This window comes from Peromyscus maniculatus, chromosome 17 (genome assembly GCF_049852395.1).
Source record: "Peromyscus maniculatus bairdii isolate BWxNUB_F1_BW_parent chromosome 17, HU_Pman_BW_mat_3.1, whole genome shotgun sequence".
NCBI lineage: Eukaryota > Metazoa > Chordata > Mammalia > Rodentia > Cricetidae > Peromyscus > Peromyscus maniculatus.
The window spans coordinates 49,949,349-49,957,359 of record NC_134868.1 but is presented as its reverse complement, the minus strand read 5'-3'; the positions used below and the strand labels follow the sequence as shown (position 1 = coordinate 49,957,359).

Below are 8,011 nucleotides of genomic sequence, written 5' to 3'. Positions count from 1 at the left end.
TCCATTTGGCAATGGCTTTCAAGTTACATTAAAAATTGATTCAATGAAATATGATGCAGCTGCCTCAGACTCTTCTTCCAGTATCTACCTTTATGAAATACGACGTTAGGAAAACTGTGACCACTCCCACAGACGCCTAAATGTGACTTCACATAACTTATAGTATGTAGCGCTATATTCCCCTGCACACGGACACCGGTCTGTTTTTCTCTGCACACTGTTCTGCCTTCTCTCTCTTGATCTTTTGCTCTCAGGCTGTACTCTTTTTTTTTTTTTTTTTTTAATTTCCAGACAGATCTTGTAAGCCCCATCTGTCTCCATTCTATAACTCCTCAGACAGCTTATAGACGCGTCGACCTAGAAGGACCCTCAAACTCCCAAATTCACATGGCAGCCAAAGATTGATTTCTGGCTCCTTTAATTTTTAATGTTTAAAAAAGTTTCTCCAGAGAAAAGAGAAAGTAAATATTGAGGACGTCATCAAAGTTAATACAAAAATGTTGAAAATGCATAATCATTTAAAATTAGCATCTTGGAGGGGGAAAAACAAACAGAAAACACGCCCTAATTGTTTACATAACCATTCTGTCTTTTCAGCCAAGAAAGCTCTCCTGCTCAAATGTTGAGCGCCACTAGAAAAGTGACAATGGCCAGAACCCATATTGCTTTTTGCGCAGCGGCGGACCGGGCAGTGCCCTCTTCGCCACGGAAGGTGGCGCTGCTGGGCCTGAGGGGGACGGACTCTCCTGGACCCAACCAGGATGGTTGAAAAGAAACTTGGCATTTCTACAGTGAATTCCCGGGGGTGACTCCTCTCTGGTCCACCACAAAGGCGGGAAATAAAGCCGGCCTCCGGGGACAAAGCGGCGCCTCCACCCACGCAGCTGCGGGGCGCCCGGCGGAGGGGAGGGGAGGGAGGCAGGCGGAGGACGGTTGCCATGGCGACGAGCCAGCATCTGAAGCGGCTGAAAGGACTCTTTGTTTTGAAGCCAGCTGACGGGTGGTGCAGTTTCTAAGGTGCTTCTAAACGCCTCGGTCCAGGGGAGGCGGGTCGGGCCGGAGTCACCTGGGATGCGCTGGGAGGACAGGCGGCTCCCACGCGGGCCTGCCCTCCGATGGCGCCGGACACCTGCTTCCCGTCCGCTCTGCTAGCAGCGACTCTGCAGATCCTTGCTAAGGACTGCGCGAGCGGGCTCAGGAAAGCCACACAGAATTACGTCACTGGAGGAAAAGCAGAAAGGGGCCACCGTAGAGAGACTAGAAGTTGCCTGAGCTAGTCTCTCCACCGTGAGAGCCTGTCCCTGGGGGCGAACCGAAGGTGTGGAGCTTTCCCCCGAGTACTCCATCATCAGTCTGTATGGTATGGGGTAGTGTGTGCAAGAGTTTGTGTTTGCATTTCAGGAAGTGGTTGCTGGGGCAGCTGTGAGACCAGCGGTTGGAGTTGGGGAAATAAAAACTCTCCGCACAGCCTGCCGCTTTCGGTTTTGCCGTGTGTACTAGGCATTATCTGTAGAAACAAAAGCAAAAGTTTAAACAAGGAACTTATAATAAAGCTGCATCTGTTTGAATACTCTCTGTCTAATGGGATTTGGAACACTTGAGGGCTTCTGGACGTTTATTTAATACTTTAATGTGTTTTAAAATGTGCAAGCATACATTCATACCATCAGCCCACAGACAGTAAAGGTAGTCATAAAGGCAAACCAAACAGCAAATCCTGCCTGTCCTCTCAGCTTGTAGGGTGTGGAAGGAGACCTGGATCATTTGAGGAGCACGTTGCATAATCCAGCGTTCTTTGACCAGCAACGTTCTAGAGACAGTTTGTAAGCAGGGAAGGATTGTCTCAAAGGTTTGGGTCCATGGTCTCTTGGTTTTGGGTTTGTGGCCAAACCTATCAGAGTATAGTGGATGAGCCACTACTTTGGCCATTTTCCTTTCAGTGAGAAGCAAAGACAGAGCTAGGATGGGGGTCTACCTTCCAACACCCCTTTCAAATACACACTTCCGATGTTCTGCTGTCTTCCAGTAGGTCCCTCTTCCTAAAGGTTCAGCCACCAACAGCATTGTGAACTGGGGATCAATCTTCAACACATAGGCTTTTTTTTGGGGGGGGTCTCAGATCTTAACTATAGCACCACTATCTATTGTAATATCAAAGTAACCACAGGGACCCTAAATCAAGCAGATATAGACATTACATTTTCTCACTCCAAAATGGTATATCATCGTTGGAATAATTAACTTTTAAAGAATTCAAGAAAGAGAGAAAGAACTTGAGGTTGGGTGGGGTGGGGAGGATCTGGGGGAGGGGAAGGGATCTAATCAAAATAAAAAATAATAAAGGTAAAAATGTATTTGACTATCTGTGTGTGCGCACGTGCACGCGTGTGCACACGCCTCCACAACACATGTGGAGGTTAGAGGACAACTCTTAGGAGTCAGTCACTCGTGCCACCTCCTGGGATCTGGGAGTGAAACTCAGCCCCCCCCCCCAGGGTCTGCACACAAGCACCTCCAACCACGAAGCCACCTTGCCAGCCCAAATAATGAACGCTTGAATTCCAATGTCACGAATGATCTTTCTACACAGATGAAAGTCATTTCCTTGGGGTGACAAAGGTGACCCATAGGAGGCCAAAGAGGTAGACAAGGGGAGGGTAGAAGGAATAGGCTCAACATACAAATAGATACATGTACAAGAGCTTGGAAAGAAATCAGAGAATTCAAAAATAATATTATCCTTAGCAATTAATGAACAGTGATTTTGAGTTTCATCAACTGAACACTTGTGTCCCTCATTGAGCACTCCATTAAGAATTTGATGGGTATTATTTCATCTATAAAACTTTTCCTATTTTACAAGGGAAGAGACAGTTACATTCTCTAATGGCTGTATTTCACACAGCTAAGGCAGCTACAGTGTGGGTTTGAACTCGCGTCTGAAATCCCAAACTCTGTGCAGTCAGCCCTCAGATATCACATATCACAGCTGGAACTGGCTTTCAGAGGTGACTGCCACTGTTGTCCTTATGTTTGAAAGAATTAGGGCTGGGGTGATGGCTTAGTAGTTAAGAACACTTTTCTGTTCTTGTGGAGCACTTGGGTATGATTCCTAACACCCAGCCGGTGTGGTTCACAACCACCTGTAACTCCAGTTCTAGAGGACTGAATCCCCTCTTCTGACTCCTGGGTGCTCCTGTATACACGCAACGCACTCAAGCACACACACACACACACACACACACACACACACACACACACACACACATTAAATATTTTAAAGAGAGGAATTGCATTAGCCTTTACAACGTTTTAAGGCTCCGGAAAGCAGAGAAGGTTGTGCAAATGTGGAGAGAACGTGCATTATCCAGGCTGACAGTTGCCTGTAAACCTGGAGTAGAAAACTTGATGTTGAGAGGAAGTCCACACCAGTTACCACTTCCTCTCTCGCATAGTCTAGGTCCCTTTTCAGGGACAGAATAGTGGCAGTTTGCTCCCATGTTGCCCAGCCAAGAAGGCTCTAAGTTTATGCTGTGGCTATCACCGGCTTCTCAGAGTCAAAAGCTGTAGGTGTGTTTAGGAAGCAAGCCAGATGACTTTGAAACTTGTTTCTTTAAGCTGGGAAGACATCTCTGGAAGCTCCTCCACCCAGCTAATAGCTGGCTTGTGTTGACTTGTTTGAAAGCAATTGGGGAATTGGCCATAGTACAGAACTCTCATGAAGCACAGAGAATTCTTCTGTGTAATTACGGTGGAACATTAACTCCATTCAATGTCACTCATAAGCTTAGGGAACTGTGGCTTCTAGCTGATAAAGTTAAAATTCTGACTCTAGAATTCAGGTGGTTAGTATATGGGTACCTACATTTCTTTCACATTTTTGGTATGTTTGATTTTTTTTTCTAATCGTGTTGGGAAAAAAAAATAGGATTCTGATCTGAAGCCCCAATTTTCTCCAGTTTTATGAGGGAAAAAAAATTGAAATTTGGAGAACTATTAGAATTTTTTGTTTAAAAGCATATATAATTATCCCCCTCAAAAACCCCTCATCAATTAAGATCACAGGACATTATGAAAAATAAAAATACAAGATGAGATTTCAGGAACTGTGATAATTTCAGTGGCCTCTTCTTGGAGCTTGGAGACACTCTGAGGGAAGCATTTGGACATATTCTAGTAAAATAATTCCCAGTATTATTGCTGGGTTATCAGTGAATGGCTATAGCACTAATTGCATGCGAGAGTGGAATGTGGTCCCCTTCCACTCAGTTTTAAATGTCCACCCCTTAATTGTTCCTGTCTATCAAATAGCCATCTTTGCATGCTGTCATCTGGCAGAATTTGCCGAGGAGCCTGACCACATAGACAGATCAATGCCGAAGTTACCTCTTTCGTTCTTTTATCTCCACAAGTTTGTTTTCATTTCTACCCACAGCTGCCAACTCCTCACTGATTTCAATTCTATTCACATTTCAGCACACATATAAATAGATACAAGAAAGTAGGAAGTGACGAAGGAACATTTTGTACTTAGCTGATTAGCCTTAATGACTATTCTTAGCTTAGTAATATCTTTCATATTAATATACTGATATAGCACCCCCAACCCCAACTCCATACTTCATTAAAACCTCATGATAAGGGTACGAGGAGCTAAGTATTTATTCACTAAACTGGAGAAAAAGAAAAGTAGAAGAGGAGAAAATGAAACGAACAAAAGTTGAAATTAATGTAAATGAATATGAATCATATAACCACAGCTATACAAAAGACTTGAAAATAAACGTTTTCTTCATAGGGTTCTATGGAAATAAATCTAAAGCTCTTTTCCAAGTAGAACATAAATTACAAATAGTAACTCAAGAAAAAGAAAATCAGAATGGTCCATTATAACAGAAGAAATGGGAAATACAGTTAGATATCATCCTTTAAGATATGGTGAAATGTTATGGATGAGAACAAGATAATATGAAAAGAGAATAACAAGGAATAAGAAAATTTTCAGAGGTTAAGCCTAGGAAGTCTGCAGAAATGGGGTGGGGGTAAAAAAATAAAAAACAAACAGCAACAACAATCAAAATCCAGTTAGAACACGGAAGACCAATGCAGACTATTCTACTACCAGGAACATCTATTGATAAGAGAGAAAATGCATGGAAGGAAGCTATGTTTTAAAGTCTAAGAGATTTCCTAATGACGAAGAGAAAGCAATCAGCATCTAAATTGGAAGAAATCACTGCGTGTGCGGGTCAACAAATGAAAACAAACCCATAGAAAAGGATGTGTCTAAAACCTACGTGGATTTTTTTGTTTGTTTGTTTGTTGTTTGTTTTGGGGGGTTGGGTTCCTTTTTATTGTTAATATCTTGAGACAGGGTCTCACTGTGTAGCTTTGGATGGTCTGGAACTTGCTATGTTGACCAGGTTTGGCTTCAAACTCATAGTGACCCAACTGCCTCTCAAGTGCTGGGACTAAAGGTGTGTGTCACCACACCCAGCATTGCTGGCCTACAATTCTCTATATAGACCAGGCTGGCCTTGAACTGACAGATATCTAGCTGCCTCCGTGTTCCAGGAGTCCTGATGTCTGGTGATGCACATGAATTTTAAAAGAGAGAGAAAAAGGAGAAAAGAAGAACTGACTGTTATCTTGTGCATTTGACCTAATGCGAAACAGTAAAGAGAAGCCACATAGTCCTGTTGTGGGCACAACAACAACTGAGCAAAAACAGAACTGATACAGAACAGAAAAACATAATATAGAAATAAGTAATATAAATGTAATATAGAAAGAAATGTCACCACCAAGCTACCTGGCTCATTAGGAGCATGTGTTAGCTATAATGGGAGCTTTGCTCAATTACTAATGAATCTCCAGCACCTGCGATAATGCCTGGGAAATAGTGTTCTTCACTTAATACTCACTGAATAGAGGGATGGATACAAAAGAGTACTTGGCCTCAGTCATGACATACAGAGACAGGGAAGAAGGATTGGGAAGTCTAAGAGTGTTCAACCTTTGCTCTGTGTCATTGAAAACCCACCAAGTCAGGGAAGAAAAGATGAGTCAAGATAGAATAACAGGGCTGAGGTTGTAGTTCAGTGATAGACCAGTTGTCTAGCATGTACAAGGCCCTGGTTCCATCACCAATATTTCACTTATACTCACACACACACACACACACACACACACACACACACACACACACACACACCAATATAAAAGTATAACCCCAGAATAAATTACTAAAAGAGATACACGCGGTTGCTTGCCTGTGGGACACAGGGGCTGAGGTAGTGTAGAGAATCAGTCTTTGCTTATTTCTGTGAGACAGAAGGAGGGTGGGCCTGGAGCTTGCTTCTCTCCACCTCCACACTTTTGCATCAAAAGGCTGGCTGAGCAAGTCTGAGTTAGCTCAATAGATCTAGTGGTTTCTGGTGATCTCACAAGCTCAGCTGTGAAACTGCCCATTCCCCCCCCCCCCAGGAAGTTCCTGCTCCTCCCCAGTTGACGCATTTCCCATCCTTCCTCTCTTCCTCTCCCCTATAAACACGTACAGCCGTGCAAGGCAGCCAGCTCTTCTTGTAGTGTGAAACTGCTGTGTCCAGGCCAAGCATAGCTCCAGGTGGGAAGTCTACATGTGAGAGCAAGAAGGTAGACAAGCATGCTAGCATTTGTTATGCTGGGGGTCGTCACACAAGATTCACACTCTAAATTCCTAACTACAGTCCTAAGCCTCTCTCTCCAAGGATGCTCACCTGTGTGAGGTATCTTAGCAGAAGATGGGGTCTAGTCTATCATGGTGGTCTCTGGTTCAAGAGTGGGGATCCTGGGGGGCACTCTCCAGCTACAGGGCAGATCAAGGTGACATCTCTCCAGATGTGCAGAGCAGAGCATTGCTCTTGGTCTCTGCTTATACACTGTCCAGTGGGCGTCATGGGTTCTGGGACTGTGTCCGGTTATCTTGAGTGAGTGATTCAGTCACTGGGTTCTGGTTATCAGGTGCAGCCTTGGGTGTAGTGGAGTTCCTGACTAAGCTATTCTTATATGTCTAAAAGGCATTTTTTAATCTATGCTCTTTACAGCTCTCTGCTAGACAGTGCATCCACGAGCCCAGTCCTAAATGCTGTAGGTCTATGTCCTGAATGGTATCATTGTGCTAAGTTTTTATTGTTGCTTGCTTGCTTGTAGTTTTGTTTCATTTGTTCTTGAGACAAGGTCTCACTAAACACCCAGGCTTGCCTTGCTCACTCTGTGCATCAGGCTGGCTTGGAACTTGAGATCCTCCTAGTTCAGCCTCCCAAGTAGCTGGGATTATAGGCTCATGCCATTGTGCCTGACTATTGTGCTGTTTTATTTTTGTAAGCCATACACCATATGGCTTCTATTAAAAATAAAACTAAAGTGTGGTAGGGCACACACCAGTAATCCCAGCTCTGGGAGGCAGAGATGGAAGGATTGAGCAGTATAGGTCAGCCAGACTGTAGAGTGAGACCTTGTTTTAAAAGCCCCCAAAAAATCAAAATAGCCAGGGGTGTGGCTTAGTGGTATATTAGTTACTTCTCTTGTTGCTGCTACAAAATACCTGATGAACACAACTTAAGGAGGAAAGGACTTATTGTGGCTCACAGTTCATCGCGGTGGGATGAACACAACTTAAGGTCGAAAGGACTTAGTGTGGATCATAGTTCATCGCGGTGGGAAAGTCACAGTAGCAGGAGCCCGAGGCAGCTGGTCACATACACATAAAATAAGTAATTTTTAAAAACTGAAACTGTGCTGAGTAAACCATAGAAGTCTCTGTGACCTTAGATTAGGAGTCTTAGGCATGACACTGTCTTAATTAGATTTCTATTGCTGTGATAAAGACCATGATCAAAAGCAATTTAGAAGAGGAGGAGAGGGCCACCTGGAGGCAGGAACTGACACAGAGGCCATGGAGGAGTGCTGCTTACTGGCTTGCTCCTCATGGCTTGCGCAGAACGCAAATTATGTAAGACCTGTCAAGAAA

At 43.9% G+C, this 8,011-nt stretch overlaps 1 long non-coding RNA gene across 1 annotated transcript; it reads left to right on the top strand.

Moving 5' to 3' along the window:
- The first annotated feature begins 914 nt into the window (after window positions 1-914).
- On the top strand, window positions 915-1,570 carry LOC143269063 (uncharacterized). Its single transcript, XR_013045398.1, has 2 exons — window positions 915-1,318; window positions 1,402-1,570. It is a non-coding gene; the product is annotated as an uncharacterized LOC143269063 (long non-coding RNA).
- Window positions 1,571-8,011: the final 6,441 nt, after the last annotated feature.